General features: G+C 46.3%; 1 long non-coding RNA gene across 1 annotated transcript in view; it reads left to right on the top strand.

Moving 5' to 3' along the window:
- Positions 1–23,400, top strand: part of LOC132244231 (uncharacterized) — a 42,789-nt gene that overhangs the window by 2,475 nt on the left and 16,914 nt on the right. Inside the window, exons 3-4 of the long non-coding RNA XR_009455814.1 lie at positions 1,526–2,559; positions 4,223–4,381. This is a non-coding gene — a long non-coding RNA (uncharacterized LOC132244231). The remainder of the gene's footprint in view (positions 1–1,525; positions 2,560–4,222; positions 4,382–23,400) is intronic.

Below are 23,400 nucleotides of genomic sequence, written 5' to 3'. Positions count from 1 at the left end.
GCTGCACAGTGGGCTACTTTGCTGCAGGCAGAGGGATTTTGTGGAGACCTGGCTGACTAAGCATATATACATACCTGTTATAAGTTGCCGAGTGGTAAAGTTGATAACATAATTGCTTTTGTTAGATGATGAGTATCATAATTGAGTTTATTGAAAACAGCTCAATAATGAGCTACCATTACTAGCTCAATAGCTCACACAAGTTAATAGATATTGAGCTTGCACAAATAATATAGCTATAATGGCTCAATAATGAACAATAGTTTGTTATTTATGGGATGTCGAATTTGTCAGTCTCTCAGTTATTATTTGTCAGTCTCCGAGTTGTTATTGTGAACAATAAAGTATTGTAAATAGTTACTTAGTGTGTGGTCTGGTGCGGGGAGCACCGCAGGAGAGCGCTTCAGTGAGTGGTGCTCCCAGCCTGTAGACAGAGTGGGAGTAGACCGAGACCTATTGACACCCCAGGATCCCAAAAACTTGGACATGGCTGCAGGTAGTGCTGCCACCAGGGTCACACAACATTGGTATAAAAGTGTGTGTGCATACATATACACACATATTCATACTTCTATATAGGTGTATGTGTGTGTACATGTGTATATATACACACATACATGTATTGCACATGCAATACATCAAAATGACACACGTACAAAATAATAGATATTTGAATATCAGTAGATGTGTTTACATCCATATAATGAACATATAATACGACCTTGAAAACTAAGTTGTGAGATGTGTGTATTAATGAAGGCATCCTCATGATATCGGGGTCCCCTACGTCTGCTACACAATATAGATAATACACATGTATGCTTTATGATAGTGTTTGTGTATGGGTGTTTACAGTGCATGCTTTTTTTTTCCACATGAAAAAGATCCCTCAATGCTGGTTAGTAAGATTTTCATCTACTCTTTCCTTTTGCAATAAAGGCACGTTTTAAATGTAGGTCAAACTTTATTATATGTCAGCTGATCACTGTAGCTCCTTTTTATACTCATTTTGGAAGGGGGAGGGGTGCAGGCTGGAAAAGATTTATAAGCAGCTGGGTTTATTAAGAAATATTTTACTTCTTGTTGAACTACCAAAGCAGGGGCTGAGTTTCCTATCAAACCCTGCGGTGAGTTCAGAACGGTGACCTGACAGATAAGTTTATTGTTAAATCCTCAGCATCCAGTGATAAAGATATATCCGCTACATGGTGTGAGGATGTACATGAGATCAAGGGAAGAGCAGACAGGCTCTCGGCCCATCTTTGGGATCATAAATCACACACAAGTACTTGAATAACCACAGTGGTTGTGGTGGTGTGGGTACGGGGGGAGGGGGAGGCAGGCTAGGAAGTGAAGTGATAGCAGGCATTTACATAGCAAACAATGTAGGAAGGGACAAACAGGCTGTCTCCAAATCCACTGGACCTCCAATGCCCCAGTAGAAGCCCCACTGATGTAAGTAATCTCCTGGTTATTTATTTTAATAGTTTTACAATGCACATTTGTCGTCTTTTTAATATTGCAGGTTTCTGTTTAATGAAGCAGCTGAGAGGCATGAGTGTGGTGTTAGTGCTACTTCCTACGGTGCTGTCTGGTATGCTCACGGAGGCTCAGCGCACTTGCCCCAGGAACTGCAGATGTGATGGTGTACTGTGATTCTCACGCATTCAGAGATACCCCTTGGAATATTTCTGGAGGATCTCAAGGCTTATTGCTGCACTACAACAACATCCAGAAGTTTAAATCAAATCAGTTTTGGGGCCTGAATCAGCTCATCTGGCTTTATCTTGGCCATATTTACATCAGCTGCGTGGAGGAGGATGTGTTTCAGGGGATCTGAAGGCTGAAGGAACTAATTCTAAGCTCCAACAAAAATACTCATCTGCACAACAAAACATTTCACCTGGGCCCCAATCTCTGCAATCTGGACCTTTCTTACAACAAGCAGCAGGTGTTACAGTCAGAGCAATTTAAGGGCCTTCGCAAACTCTTGTTCTTGCACTTGAGGTCCAACTCACTGAAAACGGGACCAGTCCGAGTTTTTCAAGATTGCCGGAACCTTGATTTTCTGGATTTGGGCTACAACTGTGTGCAGAGTCTGTCCCGCAATGCTTTTGCTGGCCTCCTGAAGTTAACAGAGCTCCATCTAGAGCACAACCAGTTTTCTAAGATCAGCTTGGCCCACTTTCCACGCCTCTTCAAACTTTGATCCATTTATTTGCAGTGGAATTGGATCCGGTCTAGCATACATGCTAAATCGGTCACATTATATTATGCTCATCCACCTTCTCCTTTCGTTAGTAGGAGGAGATAAAGCACTAAAGGACTGTAATGTTAAAAAAAACCTGTTAAGAAACTATAGATCTGTTCCCTGTAAGACTATTTTGAAAGGAAGTGTCAGTACTAGTGCCATTTATTAGTTAATTATTGAGCCCTGACAGCATGTATTGTTCTGTATAAGGCTCATGTTAGGACACTCTCTGGCCCAAAGATCTTGGAGTCGAATGTCCTAATTCCTCGTGTGCCCTTGACTTCAGTGGAGCCACTAATGTGTACAAGGTGAGGACTTGTCTTTACAGGATCCTGGAGCATAGAGAAAACAGGAAATGGCAAAGACGGAATAACTTGGAGGGTTTAAAAACAAATGATCCTGTTAATTTTGTTATGAATTTCCTTCCCTTAGCAAAGATGGCTGAGGAGAGAATAGTGGCTTGGTGAAATGGGACTGGAGGAGAGTGACAAAGAAATGGGGGTGCTCGGAGGGGAATGGGGTAAAGGTGGTGGACCCTGCAGGCATGGTTCATTGGCAACCTTATTCCAGATGGGGCTGAAGATAGCATGATTTACTAGATAATTAACATCTGCTGAAATTGTGAGAATAAGCATGATGCATTTTGGTGTCTTGTTCCTCTTTTACACTGCGAGTCTCCCTGGTTTTTCTTTCCCCCCAGTTCTGCGTAGGCTTCCCTTTTCTCCTTTGAATGCATCAAAGCCAAGGGTAAAAAGGATGCAGCTTCACCTGTAGCTCTGTATCTGCATACAGGAACCAACTAAGGAGAAAACGAACACAGCTGCTCATCAGTAAAACATTTCTGAAGAAAACATTTTGATGAATGAGAGCCTGGTTTGTGTGTATGCTTTTAGGCACCATGTCAGGTAGATGACCTGAAGGTTAGACCAATGAGAGGTTTCCCTGACAAAGGACAGAGTAAATCTTGGAGGGTCCTTAATATTTGTTGCAGGTGTAGGCATTGTCGCTAAAGAGGCTATGGAAGTAGCTGTAATAAAATGTATGTGAAGGCTTGGAGTGCCTAGCACCCTTAGGAAAGGTCAGACTTTCAGCTTAGCTCCCATTTAAATATTGGCTCATGGCAAAATTGCAAGTTGGGTATGGAAAATCCAGCTGCAGTTTGCTGAGCCATTTGGAAAATCTTACTGCACTTTTAGTTAGGTGCCTAAATGGGACCTGAGCTCTTCTACAAATCCAGCCAAAATTCCTGGGTGCTCCCAAGACCTTGTAAATTTAAGGCTCCTTGCCTTCAGTTCTACACCTTTTGTTTCTTATTGTATAAACAGGAAGTTACATATGAAAAGTGTCGGCATGAAATGTTGGTGGGTTTAAGGGTGGAGCAGAGCTTGTGACGGCATAAATGTGGGTGGTGATGCAGGAGTGACATGGCAGACTCCTGCGTACCTCTTCCCCCCAGGAAAACACCCTGTTTCTAGAGACATCACCCAGCAGAGAGGCCCTTTTACATTTGTGGTGCACCTGGGAGCAGACCGTTACCATTACTGGCCATCCCTGAATTTTAAAAAAATTATGAGCATTAGGCTAATTAGAAATTAGAAGCTGATTTTGAACATACCAAAACAGTTAGATCCTCTCAAGATACTATACCAAATATTGACAAATGCAATTATACTAGTAGAGATTAAGGTATATATCTTCTCTGCCACAGTCTCCCCATTTTATATGGTGTAATCTTAGACAAGTATAATGTATTCCAGTGTAGGAAGTGGAGTAGGCTATTCTGCTAACAGTCGTATTTATACCCATTGAACTGGGCCTACACTACGGGCTGTGCAGTAGTAGTGTAGCTACTTGGCGCATCCACACAAGATGTTTACTGTGCATTAGACTAATGAGCTGTGCAGTAAACATCACACTTTTACATGCTAAGGGAGTTCGGTACACAGGTGGTATTCTCTTCCATCCTACCAGTGAGCGGACATGGAAGACAGCATGAGAACTGCATTAGAGAGACCAACTGGCGGCTTCAGCAGTGGTGTCTTGAGGCAGGCTTCGGCTTCCTGGACAACGACCCGCACATCACGACGAGGGACATGTTCAGTTGGGATGGGCTTCACCTGTCCCCCAAAGGTAAGCGTGTGTTTTCTTCTAGGTTGGCGGATCTCCTCCAGCGGGCTTTAAACTAGGCTCGTCGGGGGGAGGGGAAGATGAGCGTGGGGGAAGCTGTGGACCACCAAACCATGTGGCACCCACAAGGACAGCCCAGCCTGAAGAAGGAGAACATTGGGAATCTGCAAGCCATGGGGTGGCCAGCAGTACAGCAGAGGTAAGCAATAAGCAGGTAAGAAATAAGGGGACCCTTGGCACTTGGAGCTGGGGGGCAGCAAAGGCACCAGTCACAGGGCTCAAGTGCCTATATACTCATGCTAGGAGCATGGGGAACAAGCAGGATGAACTAGCGCACCTGCTTGCAGAAAACACCTACGACTTAGTAGGGCTAACGGAAACCTGGTGGGATTCGTCCCACGACTGGGCGGTACATATTGAAGGTTATAGGCTGTACAGAAAGGACAGGGTGGGGAAGAAAGGGGGAGGGGTTGCGCTCTATGTCAATGAGCAATATAGACCCTCATCAAGACAGAATCGAAGGATGAGGAAGTAGAAGGATTGTGGGTTAGGTTACATGGGGGGCAAGGAGAAAGGGAATTGGTGGTAGGGGTCTGCTACAGACCCCCACACCAAGGGGAAGAAATAGATTTGGGGCTCCTGAGGCAGCTCTCGGAGACCATAAAAGCTAAGGAGGTGATAGTCATGGGGGACCTAAACTACCCAAACATCTGCTGGGAGACTCAAACGGCAAAGTCCCACCATTCACGCAGGTTTCTAACCTGTGTACAGGACCTCCACCTGACACAGGAACTACACGGTCCCACTAGGGGGAATGCTTTACTGGATCTGATATTGGCAACAGGGGATGGCATGGTAGGGGACCTACAGAATGGTAGCCATCTGGGGGACAGTGATCACCTAATAATAGAGTTCTTCATAAGACGTCGAGTGGGTAAGGTAACTAGTAGGGTGAAAGTGCTAGACTTTAGGAAATCTGATTTCAATGAACTCAGGCGATTAGTCAAGGACACACTGCAGAGTAGGAGTTTTGAAGTGATGGGAGCCCAAGAAGGGTGGCTGTGCCTTAAGGAAATGATCCTTTGGACACAAAGGGAGACAATCCCAATGCGAGAAAAAAGAGGGAAAGGGGCCAGGAGGCTTCCTTGGCTGACCAGAGAAATCCAGGGCAGCCTACGGGCCAAAAGGGGAGCACATAAAAAGTGGAAACAGGGAGAGATCACCAAAGAGGAGTATACCTCCTCTGCTCGCTATTGTAGGGAGGCAATTAGACGGGCCAAAGCTACCATGGAGCTGAGGATGGCATCCCAAATAAAGGACAACAAGAAATTGTTTTTTAGATATATAGGGAGTAAAAAGAAGGCCCAGGGAGGAATAGGACCCCTGCTAAATGGGCAGAAACAATTGGTGATGGACAGGGGGGACAAGGCTGAACTCCTCAACGAGTTCTTTGCCTCAGTGTTCCTAAGTGAGGGGCAGGACAAGGATCTCACTGGGGTTGTAGAGAGGCAGCAGCAAGGTGCCAGACTACCATGCGTAGACCCTGAGATGGTGCAGAGTCACTTGGAAGAACTGGATGCCTTTAAGTCGGCAGGCCTGGAGGAGCTCCATCAGAGGGTACTGAAGGCACTGACTGACGTCATTGCACAGCCACTGGTGGGAATATTTGAACACTCGTGGTGCATGGGCCAAGTCCCAGAGGACTAGAAAAGGGCCAATGTGCTGCCCATTTTCAAGAAGGGGAGGAAGGTGGACCCGGGCAACTATTGGCCAGTCAGTCTCACCTCTATCCTTGGCAAAGTCTTTGAAAAAATGATCAAGGCTCACATTTGCGAGAGCCCGGCAGGAAAAATTATGCTGAGGGGAAACCAGCACGGGTTTGGAGCAGGCAGATCATGCCTGACTAATCTAGTCTCTTTTTATGACCAGGTTACAAAACACCTGGACACAGGAGTAGGGGTGGATGTCGTATACTTAGACTTCAGGAAGGCCTTCGATACGGTATCCCACCCCATACTGGTGAACAAGTTAAGAGGCTGTGACGTGGATGACTGCACAGTCCGGTGGGTGGCAAATTGGCTAGAGGGTCGCACCCAGAGAGTCGTGGTAGATGGGTCGGTCTCGACCTGGAAGGGTGTGGGCAGTGGGTCCCGCAGGGCTCGGTCCTTGGACCGATACTCTTCAATGTCTTCATCAGCGACTTGGACGAGGGAGTGAAGTGTACTCTGTCCAAGTTTGCAGATGACACAAAGCTATGGGGAGAAGTGGACACGCCGGAGGGCAGGGAACAGCTGCAAGCAGACTTGGATAGGTTGGACAAGTGGGCAGAAAACAACAGAATGCAATTCAACAAGGAGAAATGCAAAGTGCTGCACCTATGGAGGAAAAATATCCAGCACGCCTACTGCCTAGGAAATGACTAGCTGGGTGGCACGGAAGTGGAAATGGATCTTGGAGTCCTAGTGGACTCCAAGATGAACATGAGTTGTCAGTGTGACAATGCCATCAGAAAAGCCAATGGCACTTTATCGTGCATCAGCAGATGCATGACGAATAGATCCAAGGAGGTGATACTTTCCCTCTATTGGGTACTGGTCAGACCGCAATTGGAGTACTGCGTGCAATTCTGGGCGCCACACTTCAAGAGGGATCCGGATAACCTGGAGAGGGTCCAGAGAAGCGCTACTCGTATCGTTAAGGGCTTGCAGACCAAGCCTTACGAGGAGAGACTAAAGAACCTGGACCTTTTCGGCCTCCGCAAGAGAAGGTTGAGAGGCGACCTTGTGGCTGCCCATAAGTTCATCATTGGGGCACAGAAGGGAATTGGTGAGGTTTTATTCACCAAGGCGCCCCCGGGGGTTACAAGAAATAATGGCCATAAGCTAGCAGAGAGCAGATTTATACTAGACATTAGGATGAACTTCTTCACAGTTAGAGTGGCCAAGGTCTGGAACGGGCTCCCAAGGGAGGTGGTGCTCTCCCCCACCCTGGGGGTCTTCAAGAGAAGGTTGGATATGCTTCTAGCTGGGGTCATCTAGACCCAGCACTCTTTCCTTCCTATGCAGGGGGTCGGACTCGATGATCTATTGAGGTCTCTTCCTACCCTAACATCTATGAATCTATGTGTGCCCCTGTTAAGCTGGAGTAAATGAATTTACTTTGCAGCAGGTAAATACACATACTATCCTGCTGCGGCATTTTTTACTCCATAGCAATGCATGTGTAGATGCTGCATTGGCTAGCTGGGGCATGAGGGTGCTCTACTGCTGACTAGCCCTGTGCTGAAGCACCCTTGTGCCCCAGCTAGCCTGTCCACAGCCAATTGAGCCCTGCCATCCAGGTCTGCTCCAACCTGGCTCAATGTGCTGCAGTCCGGGTGAGCGTTCAAATTGTGCACCTGCAACAATAAACTCTGCAGCATAAGCTCCAGCGTTTATTGCTTCACATTAATATGCACATGTAGATGTGCACAATTTGTTGAAAACAAATCACAACCTTAATACAAATAGTTACACTAATGCAAAACGTGGGTACATCAGGGCCTAGTGACAAACAAAAATCTTGTCCTTGCTGTTTAAAATTAGGCATCTAAATTCATATGTAGGCACAACAAGGGTTGAGGCCACCTGCAAAGGAAATAAAAGGCACATTGCATTCAATTAGTACTGCAGATTCTCAGTACCTGGGAGTAACAGGGCAGGTTTTTGAGTGCCTTAAACTAGAGATACTTTATCAAACTTGAGCACATGCATCTCAACGCACTGATTGTGACTTACAGTTTCATAGTTTCTAGGGTCAGAAGGACCTGAACATATCATCAAGTCTGACATGGTACCATATTATTTTTTTAAGCATTTGTGTTACACTAGTGTTAGAGGCCCTCCTGGTAGAAGGGTCCCATGGTTATATATGCTGGACAAACATATTGACAGACATTACCCTAAAGCCTTCACCATCTATGGAAGTAAAACTGATTCAAATAGGTTTGTCAAGCCCTACACATACCTAACAGGCCATTGGGTTGTTGTGATAAGGACCATTAGTTTCATGTGCTGAGGTCTTACCTAACACCTTTCCTCCAGAAATATTGTCCCACACCTTCCTTTTAAAATGAAATAATCATTTCCAGGAAAGAGCCACTGTTTTCATTAGATCCAAGTGCAAACTGCTGCATTTGGTGCATAGGGATACATAGCTTTCAGTTAGAAATGTGTGAATTTTGCTCTTCAGATGCCACTGAGCATTTGCAGTGCTTTCAGATCCCGGGAAAGAAGACAAGCTTTCCCTCTGTGTATTTATGTTTACTGAGCCAATATTGATACATCCCAGTCTCCTTGGAAGCCAATGTCACGGTGAGTTTTCCCTGCGCATCAGGCCGTGGCTTTGTTTCTGTATGCAGTGATATTATTCTCCTCTGCTCAGGTAGGCACTTAGGTACTTGTTCTGCTTTCCTTGTGTTGGTTGCTAATCAGGTAGATGCAAGGTCTGCTTTGTTTGGTTTCAAAAGCATTGGCTTGAGACTATGCCATCATCATCTTTACATCAAGCAACGGCATGAATATTGAAGAAAGAGCTAGCTTGCCACCCGTCTTCTTCCAATGAGTCGGTTCTGAATTTTTATTTCCACTTTTGCATCCTTTTGATGTTTTATCATCTGAAGCATTTCTTTTTTTTCCCTCTCCCTTTTTGGCCTCTCTTTCTGCCTACCTCTGAGCTTTGGCCTATTACTTTAAGGAAGATCCTTGAACCTGCCAGCTTTTTTTGTAGGAAGGATCCTGTGAACAGGCTACTGCACTGTTGCTGCCTATTTTTTTTTTTTTTGGCTTTCATTTTATTTTAAGGCAGCTCGATATGATATTTTCCCCTCTTATTTTACAAGGCTATAGGAAATCCTTTGCTCCAAAATTTAATATGTCCTGAAAAGATTTATTGGGATTTCTATTGCATTCTTGCTTTGGCTATGGATAATGTTCATTTCTAGTTATAATATTTGAAGGTGGGTCTAAAGGTCTCAGATCTGACTGAACCCTATTTTGGCAAGATGCTATGTATGAGGACTGAGAGGCATTCTGTGCCCTAAACAGTCTGTAATCTCAATAGGTAGGACAACCAAGGGTGGGGAAAAGAAATAATTCATAGAATTTAAAGCCAGAAGCAACCATTCAGTCATTGAGATTAAATCGTGTGTCCTAGGCCATTACATTTCGTAGTTATCTCTATGCTGAACCATATGTGCATTATGTATATATGAAGACACACACACGATATAAAATACTTTTAACTATAGTATATCTTCTAGTCTAGACAGACATCCAGTCTTGATTTGAAGGCATTAAGAGATGATGAATCTGTGACTTTTCTTGGTAGCATGCTCCTCACTAGTTTTAAATCCTTTATCTTATTTCTATTTTAGATTTGTTCAGCTCCAGCTTCTATTCATTTATTCTAGTATGGTACACCTCTGACAGATTAAAGAGTCCTTTTAGGGTTGTTTCCCTTTTAAGGTATTTTAAAACTGGAATTAAGGTGTCCTTTAACTGCCTTTTCAATCAGGCGACTTTTAGGAGTTATAGTATGGTGCTTTGGACGCATCTCTGCAAGGCAGCACCCTGCATGCAGCATTCACTCTTGACAACATGTCTGTATTGGCCTGGTGAATACTGGATATAGAGGTAAAATCATCTCTCTGTCCTATCTTGCCGCTTCATGCATCTGGGTATCACATGATGCTTGAGCATCTCTTAGCTTTATTTATGCAGAACCAAGGCACTGAGAGAGTTTAACTGATTTACCGCAGAAAGTCTGTGTGAAAGCCAAGGATTTATTTCCAGTCCCTTGAGTCCCAATCTGGCAGTTTAACCACCAGGCCATCATTCTTCAGCCAGGCTCTTTCCTGTTGAGCTAGTAAGTGAACAAAGTTCTTGACTGTACAGTGTTTCACAGCTTCCTTACGTGTGTGCCAAATCCCGATGAAATCAAAAGGACTCCTGGCAGGTGAGGGAGTCCAACCACATAGATCATGTGGCAGGATTGGGTCTACGTATCCAGTTGCTGAAAACAGACTCTCTATTTGAGGGAATGTACTAAAACAGGGTGGGAAATTATTTTGTGTGGCGGGCCGCTGACTGAGTTTTGGCAAGACATCGAGGGCCACATGGGTAGCCCTGCCCCTTGACAGGTGCCCCGCCCCATGGTCACCATTTGGGACTGGAAGTCCTGTCCCCTAATCTCTGACCTTTGCCACCAGAAGTCCCTACCATTGTCCCCCAGAAGTACTGCTTTCAGCAAGGGGATTTGTCATCTCTGAACCAGAGAATTACCAAATTATATTCTAAAAATCAAACATGTACTACAACATTCATTAATTTCATTTAAAAAAAATAGTTTTTGTCCTGATTTACATGTGTTTGTGATAGTATAATAGCTTAAAATGAAATCTTACTCTTGTGCATTGTGGGAGAGTGTGGATGTGTGAGTAGAGATTTGTCCGGGGGTGGGGTTTATAGCGGGGTGTGGGTTTTGTGAGGGGAGAGCATGTGGGGATGTGTGGAGGTGTGGGCTATGGGTGCATATGGGGTTTGTCGGGGGATCTGACTGTGTGAGGGGAGGGTGGCTGGGGAGGGTTGTGGCTGGTGTGGAGGGGGAGGGTTTGCCCACAGCCCCCCACAACAGGCAGAGCCCTCGCCACTCCTGCTCCAAGCCCGGGCTCTCTGCTCTTGGCCCCAGGGCACTGGCACAGGCACCGGCCCTGTGCTGCTGCTCACATACACTTCTCCCCCATTTGCCACTGCTGCCCTTCTCCTGGCACTTCCCCATCTGCCCCCCTCCCCCCCCGCAGGCTGCTTCAGCACCACATCCCAGCTGCTCCTGTAGTGCTGGCGCTGAAGCTGGGAACCACGTGGTGCTGGGAGGGGAGGAGAGGGGAGCAGGGAATGGCTGCAGAAGGCAGGAAGAAAGGGCAGCAAGCGGGTGCGTGGAGCACAGCAACAGCTGGGTGGAAGTGCGGGGCCTGTGCTGGTGCACCAGGGTCAGTGCTGCTAGTGCCCCGGATGGGATGGCAGGAGCACGGGCCCTGGGCTGGCAGGGGCTTGATGGAACGAGGTTGGGCTGCGCCAGCAGGGACGGGGGGATCGTCTTGGACAGGCAGCCAGGGGCAGATAAATATTAATTTTCTAAATGTTTTAAGCACACTGGGTGCTGGATAGAAAGGCCTGGCAGGCTGAATCTGACCTGCAGGCCATATTTTGCCCCCTTCCCCCCCATACTAAAACATCTGGATTCCCCAATTTTCCCTTTCTCACCCTCAAATCTTTTTTCTTAGGGAAAACTCGTGCACAACCTGATGTAAAATAGCTTTCTTTGTCTTAAGCACAGCTTTGTGTTTTCTCCTTTTCTGACCAGTGTTTTGAGAGTCACCTCCTCCATTGTGTGGTGAGCCCCATGCAGCCAGGGCTTCTGCAAGACTTCACAAACAGCATAGGAAATTCAGATGCATTTACTTTCAGCTGAGATCAGCATGCTGTTCATGCTCGTATTTTAGCAGCACCTTGCTTCCATCCCTGCCAGCAAGCAGTTGAGTCACATTTTTGAAACTCTGCAGTAGCTCTGAGACTTCTCTGCAGACATCCAGTCCTCTATGAGTATCCCATTAACCATGGGGATCACTGAAGGTACGAAAGAGCCCTCTTAATTAGTTTGCCATGGCAGAAAGGGAAACACAGTAATTAAGAAACTATTCTGATCTTCTGAAAATCATGGGGATATGTTGTTCAGGGGAGAAACACTCATTTACCTTTTATGAATTGCTATAAAAATATTCCCAAGGCAAAGTTGTATTTTTGTAAAACACCTTAGATATCATAAATAGCATTATCAACTCATCAAATGATTCAGCAGATGTTACAGAACAGAAAGCTATCCGAGGGAGAACGAAGGACCCGGCACAGTGCTCGATTCTAGGAGCTGTCGACTATATGCTGCAATTCACTGAGTCCCTTCTTAAAGTCAGCAGGGGCTAAAACATCTCAGAGCTTTGTGTGAGGCACTCAGCACCTTTTGAAATTGGGTCATAAATCAGTTAAACACAATCAGATAAACACATCAGTTAAATACAGAGATAGCATGGAATCACATGGAAGGAATGTATGGTAGAGGGAGGTACTCCAATTGTTGCGCATTGATGCAGTTTTGTGAGACGGGACAGAAGTGATGAGTAATTAGCAGATCATTTTTCCCTCTACTTTGTCAGTTTGAATCTCGTCATGGCGGCTAGTGAGTGAAAGTTTCAACACTGGCTGATTTTTTCTGGGCTGCATAAAAGGAGTTTACTGCTTTAGCTCATTTTTCATTTGACAGGTCTTCATATTTTTCTGCTTGTACAGCACCTGACAAGGGTTCATTCACAAGGATTAGAGGTACACTCACATAACAAATGATATTAATAATAATGGTATAAATTGCTTGGGACAAGTGCAAAATATGTTGGCAGCTACATCAACCATTAGGACTGAATTAATTATTCCTGCATCTCAAGATTGAAATGCTTTGTGGAGGGGATAACATAGCTGTGGCACCTCTTTGGTGGCTACAGCAAGGACTCCAGGCTCCAGGGCTGTCAGTCTGGGAGCCATTCAGGAACATTAAATTCCCACACAACGAATCCATCTGCTTTAGCAATACATATTCCAACCTTGTTATGTAGCTTATTTAAATCTGTGCTAAATGAAAAAAAGGGACTGAGCTTCTCCCAACCTTTGTATCCCCTTTACAATAATTTAAATGCACGGTAGAATAATTAAAGACAAAGATTTCATCTCTAGTGTGAGTCCTAATTGCCAGTAGAATAAGCAGTCTTCAGGATTGTACCCTTAAATAGTAGGATTGCAACAAGGAAGTTAATCAGTTCTTGTATTCTGAAATTTCTTGTCCCAGCCTTCACCTAGTCTCACAGTTCCCTCCTCCCTAGAAATACAGAAGAAAAGATAAGCTGCTTCTGGCTTCTTTAGCACCCAGAGTTGCCAGCTTGTCTAATTTTAAGTCAGTCTTATGCTGTTTGGTGTTTTTCTTAAACCTCTTTTCTTAGAGGAGAGGATTACTTGCGAATCTCACCGTTTATCTTTTCTTAAATAAGTTTCTAGCATTTGTGGTGTTGCGGAAAAGCTAAGAAATGTCAACACTGAAGTCTGAAAAAGCAGAAGACAAGAAGATAGGACTCCAAATGTATTATTTTTACAACTTTCATGTGTTTGGGGGCCTTGACCCATTTTGTATGCTTGCGACTGGCACTGCGGTAAGACCAACTGTTCACGAGCTCTGTCTTCCCCCATTACTTGTTTAAAATGTGTTCTAATTTAATCTGTCTTAAAGTAGTGCCAATATCTGTAAGACCAAAATTAAGCCAACTCTGAGCACAGGAGCAAACCTCTTGCCTTCCTGTTCTTTCCCATTTCCTAGTGGCGAACTCAAGTTACAAAATGTGGGTCTGGATCTTGATCCTGAACTACCAGAAAATTAGCCTGCACTACAAAGATCAGAGGTGTGTGGAGTCTAACTTTGAGAACGTGCTTCTGCTCCAGTCCTCAATATTTCCCGTTTCTTTATGACTGGTTAAATAATGTGTTAACTAGATTATGGGAAAGCCTTGTGATACTTGGGTACCTTTCAGCTCCTTTGGTAGGAAGCACACAGGTTTGTAACAAAATGGATGCAGTTGGGATCTGCTGATAGGCACTACGTTTGGGGAACCAGGTGCCTCGGGTGGTATTCTCAGCTCCTCTGCTAACTGCTGTGGGACTGTTAGCAAATTCTTGCATTTGCTCTGCTTGAGTGTCTCCTCCGATCCCTTGCCTGCTCTGAGTGTGGGCTTTTTGGGAAGGGACAAGGTGCTTTGTATTGGTTTTCACACAATGGACCCTTAATCTTCATTGGGAGCTTTATGCTACTGTAATGTAAATCATCATAAACCTGCCCTTTTCACAACACCCTTCCCTATCTCTTGGTGCCATTTAGAAGCATAGACAACACATAACCATGTGAAATGTTATCACCAAACATTTGTCTCTCTGGTGCCCAGTGGGGTCTCATAGCATGCTATCTGGAAACACCCTGCTAAGTATTTGGACCTATTTAGGTCTTTTATAAGCTATGATTGCCAAGCAGGGTAATTAGAGAAGGGACCAGGAAGAGCCAGAAGTATTGCACAGAGTCTTGAACAGGGGAGGTCATCTAAGTTATTTTAATTCAAAGGGAAATAAGACAAATTATGGCTGTTTTAAAAGATTATCTCTATCAGTAGTCTCCTCTTATTCTGCCCTTCTGCTGTTTTTATGGGCCTGAGCTGGCTGCTTTTTTTTTTTAATTGTATGAGGGGCTTTCACCTTTCTTGTCAGTAATGGTCAATATATTTTAATTGAGCAAATCTCATGTTCCTCCATGCTTAATCAAAAGATTTAAAGGCTATCTAAAAATAACACTTGGTGTTGATGTTGATTTTAAATGAACAACATGATATTCTCTGGGTGTTTTAGGATTTACAGTGCATATCTAGCAGGGGGGACCATCATAGATAAGTTACATTTTCTGAATGTCTTAAGACTCTCTGGAAATAATGGACCGTCTCAAGACATTACTTGAACCCTGATTGTACATAATAAAGTACTTTGAGATCCTTGGATGAAAAATATTATATCTAGGTAAACATGGGTTCATCAGATATCTTGGGAGGATATTTTATAATTGGACTTTGAGATAAACCAGATGAGTTGTCATGTCAATTTGGCTCAGATGTCATTGATGTTTGGATAAATATTCGAGAAAGTTTAGTGAGCCAGGGTATGAATAATCTGCATTTGCCTGAAACAGGGCCTGATCCTGAGAGTCCTCTGCTGAAGTCTGTAGGAGTGAGGTTTGTCCTTACAATAAAATTGGCCTTCCCAACAAGATGGGTACAACCTCATATTGCTGTTTCATTGCTGTATATTTTTTAGTTATTAGGCGGCTTTGTGAGCTTTGTAAGAATCCAGACGAGGTTTGGTTCTTGATAAAGGGCAGAATTAGAACTGGAGCTACCTATTTGTCTGTAGTTGCAGCTGCATATTTTTAATTACTGTTTTTGTTTAGAAAGGTTGCTGATGAGAAATCAACCTGCTCTGTCAAAGGCAGGGCACCTACTTACCCAAGGGATCTCTCTCTGTGTGACACTGCCTCTGGGAGGGCCTGGACCCACCTCTAAGAAATAAAGCCTACCTACCCAGGCCCACAATTAGGCAATGGAAACAGGTTTAGCCTGAGCCCTCCATACGGTCTAATTTTCAGGCTTGAGTATGGTATTTCAGGTGAAGGCAAGAGAAGGGGCAGGGGGTGATGGGACATTCTTTGTCAGGACCGTGGGCACCCCCTCCCAGGCCTGCAGCTGCCTGAGCTGAGTTTTAAGGGTTCAGTGCAAGGCTCGCTTCCCCTCCCTCAGTCATGAACTAATGGGTATTGTACAGAGGTAGGCATGGGAGTCTAGAGATTATTTGAATGATCATAAGAACTGGGGTCCCCACTAGTGATCCAGGACCCCATTGTACAAACACAGAGCTAAGATGGTTCTTGTCCCAGAGAGCCTACAATCTAGCTGAAAGACCCAAGAAAAAAGATTTTTTTTCATAGATTTCATAGACATTAGGGGCTGGAAAGGACCATGTGAGATGGAGTCCAGACCCCACACCATAGGCAGGAAGTCAGATGGGATCTAGTGATGCCAGCAAGAAAAATATCCAGATGTTCTTTGAAAGACTCCAGAGTAGGTGCTTGCACCACCTCTGGGGGGAGTCTGTTTGATACCCTGGACAAGCTCCACAACCTTTTCCTTATGTCTAGTCTAAATTGGCCTTCCTGGAGTTTATGGCCATTAGACCTGGTTATCCCTTGGGGAGTTCTGGTGAACGGCTGTTCTCCCAGGTCCTGATGTATATCCCCCTTGAGGGTCGGACTTAATGATCTACTCAAGTCCCTTCTGACCCTACCAACTATGAAACTCCTATGTAATTGTAGGCTGCCACCAAGTCCCCCCTGAGTGTTTTCTTTTCCAGACTGAAGAGTCCCAGATCCTCAGCCTCTCATAGTTTCATAGTAGGTAGGGTCAGAAGGGACCTGAGCAGATCATCAAGTCTGACCCCCTGCTACAGGCAGAAAAGGCTCTCCTCATACAGCCTGCCCTCCAGAGACCGTGCAGCCTCAGTCAGTTCCCGGGCGAACTCCTGTTCAAGCCCTTGATCCTGGGAGGAAGGTCTGTAGTAGACTCCCACCATTGTGTCCCCTGTGCCGTGTTCCCCATGGATTTTAACCCAGAGGGTCTCCAGTCATCCACCCAGGGTGCTAATGTTGGCATGCAGGGATGCATAGTTTTCCTTGACATAGAGAGCTAAACCCCTGCCCCTTTTGTCCACTCAATCCCTCCTATGCAGGGGATTTCATAGATTTCATAGACATTAGGGCTGGAAGGGACCTCGGAAGATCATCGAGTCCAGCCCCCTGCCCAAAGGGTAGGAAGTCAGCTGGGGTCATAGGATCCCAGCAAGATAAGCATCCAGTTTGCTCTTGAAGGTGTTCAATGTAGGCGCTTGAACCACCTCCGGCGGCAGGCTGTTCTAGATCTTGGGGGCTCGAACAATAAAGAAATTCTTCCTTATGTCCAGCCTGAAATCGTCTTGTAGTAGTTTATGACCGTTCGACCTAGTCGTCATCCCTTGGGGCGCTGTGGTGAACAAACGTTCCCCCAGATACTGGTGGTCACCCCTGGTAAACTTATAGGTGGCCATCAGATCACCCCTGAGCCTGCGCTTTTCCAGGCTAAAGAGCCCCAGGGATCTCAGCCTGTCATCGTAGGGTCTGCTTCCCTGACCTCTGATCATGCACGTGGCTCTTTTCTGGACTCTCTCAAGCTTCTCCACATCCTTTTTGAATTGTGGAGCCCAAAACTGGACGCAGTACTCCAGCTGTGGCCTCACCAAGGCCGAGTACGAGGGGAGAATGACGTCCCGGGATTTGCTTGAGAAACATCTATGGATTCAAGCCAGCGTTTTGGTCGCTTTACTAGCTGCAGCATCGCATTGCAGGCTCATGTTCATCTTGTGGTCAATGATGACCCCCAAGTCTCTTTCTTCCACAGTGCTAGCCAACATAGCACTGCCGAGCCTATAAGGATGCTGCGCGTTTTTCTTCCAAAGGTGGAGAACCTTGTATTTATCGGCGTTGAACACCATCAGATTTTCATCCGCCCACTTGCTGAGCATGTCCAGGTCAGCCTGGATCACCCGCCTGTCTTCTGGTGTGGATACTTTGCCCCAAAGTTTGGTGTCATCGGCGAACTTGGCCAGTCCGCTTCTGACTCCAGTGCGCACATCATTAATGAAGATGTTGAACAGTATGGGTCCAAGGACAGAGCCTTGGGGGACCCCACTGGTCACAGGACACCACGATGAGTGACTTCCATCAATTACTACCCTCTGGGTCCGACCCCAGAGCCAATTTTCCAGCCAGTGGATCGTGGAGGACCCAAGGCGACATTTGGCCAGTTTCTCCAAGAAGTGATCATGGGAAACCAGATCAAAGGCTTTTTTGAAGTCAAGATATATGACATCAATCTCTTCTCCCTTGTCCAGGTGATAGGTCACCTGGTCGTAGAAGGAAATGAGATTGGTCAATCAAGACCTACCCACAACAAACTCGTACTGGCTATCCCTTAAGATGTTGACGTTGGACAGCCAATTAAGGATGGCCTCTTTAATAAACTTTTCTAAGATCTTCCCCGGGATAGAAGTCAGTCTGATGGGCCTATAGTTAGCCGGATCCACTTTCCTCCCTTTCATGAATATGGGCACCACATTGGTCTTCTTCCAGTCTTCGGGCACTACACCAGAGCGCCAAGAGTTTTCAAAGATCCACGCTAGAGGCTGGGCCATGATGCTCGCCAGCTCCTTGAGTACCCTGGGGTGAAGATTGTCAGGGCCGGCTGACTTGAAGGTATCCAGCTTCTCAAGATGTTCCTTCACGAAGTCAGCATTAATGGAGGGCAGGGGATCACCTTCATCTGGACTTCCCTGTCCCATAGCGGGCATGGGCGTCCCATTGGGCTGATGAAAGACCGACTCAAAGTACCTATTTAATAGGTTGGCTTTTTCCTGGGCGTCAATTGTCAGTTGCCCCATCTGGTTCAGCAGGGGTCCAATGTTGCCCCTGCTTTTCCTCTGGCTCTCCACATATCTGAAAAAAAGGACTTTTTATTGTCCTTGATGCTCAAAGCTAGTTGGAGTTCAGTTGCAGCCTTGGCTTTCCTGGTCTGCTCCCTACAGGACCGGACCAGTGCAGAATAATTCTCCTTGGAGGTGACTCCTATCCTCCATCCTTTGTAGGCCTTTCTTTTTAGCCTCAGGAAGTCTGCAAGGTCCCTGGAGAGCCAGGGGGGCTGCTGTGCCCTCTTGCTGCTTTTCCTCCGAGATGTAATAAACTTAGATTGTGCATTGAGGATCGCTCCCTTGGGGAGCATCCACTCTTCTTGAACTCCCCTCTCCCCATGGTCATGTTCCCTTAGGGCCTCACTGACAAGCCTCCTGAGCTTGTCAAAGTCGGCTTTGCTGAAGTCAAGGACTTCCGTGTTACTGATTGACTTGCCATCTTTTCAGCGGATGGTGAAGGTGATCAGCTTGTGGTCGCTGTCACCCAGCTTCCCATCAATCACTAGGTCGCCGACTAGGTCATCTCCAGGAGCCAGTACCAGGTCGAGCAGCGCTTTACATCTCCTTGGCCCATAGACTTCTTGAGTCAGGGAGAGGTCATCCACACACGAGAGGAAGCTTTGTGACCACTCAGATTTTGCTGAGCGATCCTCCCACGAGATGTCCGGGTAATTGAAGTCACCCATGACATCCATGGTCCTGGAGCACGCTGCCTCGGCCAGTTCCCGGGCAAACTCCTGGTCATGCTCAGGACTTTGGGTGGGAGGTCTGTAGTAGACTCCCACCATTGTGCCCCCTGTGCCGTGTTTCCCATGGATTTTAACCCAGAGGGTCTCTAGTCATCCACCCAGGTCACCAATATCAGCTTGCAGGGACGTGTAGCTTTCCTTAACATAGAGAGCTACACCCCCGCCCCCTTTTCTCTACACGATCCCTCCTGTACAGGGTATAGTCATCTATACGCATTGTCCAATCATGGGTGGAGTCCCACCAGGTCTCCATTATCCCTATGACATCATAAATGTTTGCATTGAGCAGGAGGATGAGCTCCTCCTGCTTATTCCCCAAGCTCCTGGTTTTGTGTACAAGCAGGCAAGTGTCCCTTGGGGGGCTCCTTCCTTGCCCACAGATTTTACCAGGGCTGGGGTAGGTTTGGGCTCCCTTAAGTGCCTTGAACTGCTGGCTTTGCAAGGGTTGCTCAGTGGGCCAGCAGTGGTGGTAGTCCCCCCGTCCCCAGCGGGCTTAGTTTAAAGCCCAGTGGAGCAGGTCTGCCAGTCTGGCTGAGAAGAGCCTCCTCCCTAGGGCAGAGAGGTGGAGGCCATCTCTTCCCAGCAGCTCGCTGCCTCTTTCGCCAAAGAGCGGGCAGTGGTCATGAAAGCCAAAGCCTTCCCGATGACACCAGTGCCAGAGTCTTTGGTTCCCTGCCTTGATCTTCCTTTCCCTCCTCATCCCGTAGCCTGAAGCTGGGAGAATGGATGAAAACACCACCTGTGCCCCCACCCCTTTAGGCCCTTCTCCCAAATCCCTGTAGCACTTCATGACCCAGCTGGGAGCACTCCGAGCCATGTCATTTGTGCCCACGTGGATAAGGAGTGTAGGGTAGTGGGCAATGGGCTGGAGGAGCTCAGGGATCTTCTCCGTAATGTCTCAGATGCGGGCTCCCAGGAAGCAGCATCAGCCAAGTATCTAGAGGTAGCTTTAAGAGCAGTATATGTAACTGCTACTGGAGGAATAGGGCGGGGGGAGGAGGAATGTCATGGCCAATGGGCTACTCGCAAGTTGGATGTATGATCAAAATACAGAAAAAAATCAGCTTTCTTTCCTGGAGGAGTCACTCTGTTTTGCCCTCATCTGTAGTACCAGGACTCACCTATGCACATCTCACATTTTCCAGAATATACTGTACGTATGCAGTCGGTGGTGCCTGTGCATTTTATGTGCTGCAGGCAGCAAACAAAGCTGCTGCAGCACACGAGGATCCTAGTTGTTAGATGGACAAGGTCTGTTGCAATGAGTCCATCCCTCTGCAAAAGGAGACTCCAACCCCCACCTGTAGAGGGACGTCTCGAGTATTAAACTGATGACACTTGATTTCTACTATGATTCTCTGAAATCACAGCAGCTTTCACACTTAATTCTAGTCCTTTTGGGACAACCTGGTTGCCAAAGTGCCAGAGAAATACAAATATGGAATAATGTGTTAGTAGTTCAGCAGGAAAGATCCAGGGCCCAATTAGTACCTTGGTCCAGGTCCTTCAAGTTCATTGGAATTACTAATCAGGCCCTAAACATGCAGAAACATGACCTTTCACTGCTTTTCTTTTCAAGAATAGGTTTGACCATAGGATCTCTTAGAGCATTATTTCGCTGTTACTACCTTCTCTAGCAACTGTAATAAATGTGTATGGTAAGAAGCGTTTACATTTTAATGCACGTCACAAAAATTTTGGAAAGAGCGACAACTCCAGAATCCATAGATCTGTTTTGACTGCCCAAACAATTTATTTAATCCTAATGAAGTATTTATTGCCTCCTGCCAAACACAGCTACTCTATATTCACAGTGAACCCCCTTACATTTTCATCCTCTGCCATACCCTCTCCTCCCATTGGTGCGGGGAAAATTAGTGTAGACAGGACTCCAGGCAGTGGGAATTATGCAGTTTATTCTAACCGGCTTTAAGACAACAGTGCTCGGTGGGCAGTGGTTCTGCGCTGGATCTGTGTTTATAATACCACTTCCGCTGCTGCGAGTGCTAGTAAAACTCAATAGCCTGTGAGAGCTCCTACTAGAGAAAAAGACTTGCTCAAGCCATTTCTCTCTGCTTTAATGTAGAAGTGCAGGAGAAAAATACACTGGATGTAGCAGACAAGGTTGTGCTGTCAGACTTGAGATTTGCATCAGCATTCAGGGTTTACATGCTCCAGATTTCTATCCATGTCATTTCAAGGAGTATCTTGCCTACCTTACTTAACGTGAACATCTCTGGTGCACAATTGACCTGGGCTTGGTTTAGAATAATTTTTCCAGGCACAGCAACGCAAGATAGAGACGGGACGCCAAGGGCCGGATGGAGTGCATATTCTCTTTGTATTCACCTCGCTCAGTAAAGCAGGACATTGATGTAGTATCTAGAGGCAGCTAACTGTCTTTTCTAATGCGTTGTTTCAGCAGCAGAAAATGGCTATACATCTATATATCTATTTGTAAATGAGTGACTTTCAATAGAAGAGAAAAGGAGGAGGATCCCTATTTGCCAGGTTATTAAGAAAGACGTGAATTTCTCTGCAAAGTTGAAGGCCTTTTCCTTAGATGCATATTAGATGATTATCTTTCGTATGGAAGGTTTCTACTGTGCTTGTTAAGACTCCACTGTTCATCTTAGAAGAAGCAATTTGAAAGAATTATGCCTGCCATGTTCCTGGTGTTTTACATTAAAATGGCATGTGGCCAATCTCTATTTAGCTCTAATAGCCACATATATATAAATTTAGCCACTTTAGGGGGAAAATTGTTCCCTAGTGGAAGATTGGAAGTTCCTGCGGGGAAATCTGTTTTGGTGGGAGGGGTGGACAGTTAGAAAATTCCCAGGTGGGCTCATCTTTGTCACTGGGTAGGGGGAATAAAGCATGTGTTTGCTTACCAGCAGAGTTCTTTTTGCTGTGCTGCTGGTGTTACAGGTCCTGCTGACCTGATGAAATTGCAGTGTCACTCCAGTTTTTACTGTCTTGTGCTCAGGTCGCATTCTTTAGGGTCATTGGTAATGCGTGCCAAAACAGTCATGTGTTACAGATTCCCCCGTCACCCCTTAGCCCCTGCCAGATGTTTCTTAGGGCTGTGTGAAGCTTCTGGTGCCGATTCGATTTGGAGGAGGTTCAGCCCTATTCGGTGGCCAAATCTCTCAGTCCGAATCGAATGGGGGGCCAATAAAAAAGTCCAAGTCGATTCATAGATTCATAGATGTTAGGGTCAGAAGGGACCTCAATAGATCATCGAGCCTGACCCCCTGCATAGGCAGGAAAGTGTGCTGGGTTCAGATGACCCCATCCAGATGCCCATCTAACCTCCTCTTGAAGACCCCCAGAGTAAGGGAGAGCACCCCCTCCCTTGGGATCCCATTCCAGATTTTGGCCACTCTCAGTGCGAAGAAGTTCCTCTTAATGTCCAGTCTAAATCTGCTCTCTGCTAGCTTATGGCCATTATTTCTTGTCACCCCCTGGGGCGCTTGGTGAGTAAAGCCTCACGAATTCCCTTCTGCGCCCCCAGGATGAATGTATAGGCAGATTTGAAGCTCTCCAAATCTTTGGAAAAGATCTGAAGATCTGTGATGATTTGGGCAGTCCCCGGAGGATGCAGTAGGGAGCTGGAGGTGGACTCGGAGCTGGTTAGCAGGGGTGTGGAGGGGGAAGGGGACCATGGAGGGGGACCTCTGTGCCAGGCCCCATCCCCTGCTTGCTCTCCTAGTCCCCCCCAATCCCCCAACTGCTGTTTTTTTTTTTTCCTTAAAGGGCCAGACCTGGGGCATGTGAGGCAGCCATGGTGGGGGCTGAGGAGCAAAGAGGGGTTGGGGGGCTCGTGCAGAGCCCCCCATGCAGCACAGGGCAGTGGGGAGCAGCAGGGATGCTGCCCCCCCCCCCCCCCGCAGCAGCACCCACTGAATTGTTGTTTTTTTTGTTTTTTTTTTCCAAGTGCCAGGAGCTGTGGCAGGCAGGGCAGCCATTGCCGGGCTGGGAAAGTGGATGGGGGATGGGCCTGGGTGATTCGGAGACTTGGCTGCTGCTGAATCTCTGAATCGGATTCAGC

Source organism: Alligator mississippiensis, chromosome 11, assembly GCF_030867095.1.
Source record: "Alligator mississippiensis isolate rAllMis1 chromosome 11, rAllMis1, whole genome shotgun sequence".
NCBI lineage: Eukaryota > Metazoa > Chordata > Crocodylia > Alligatoridae > Alligator > Alligator mississippiensis.
The sequence above is the reverse complement of the archived record's forward strand: the minus strand, read 5'-3'. Positions and strand labels throughout refer to the sequence as shown.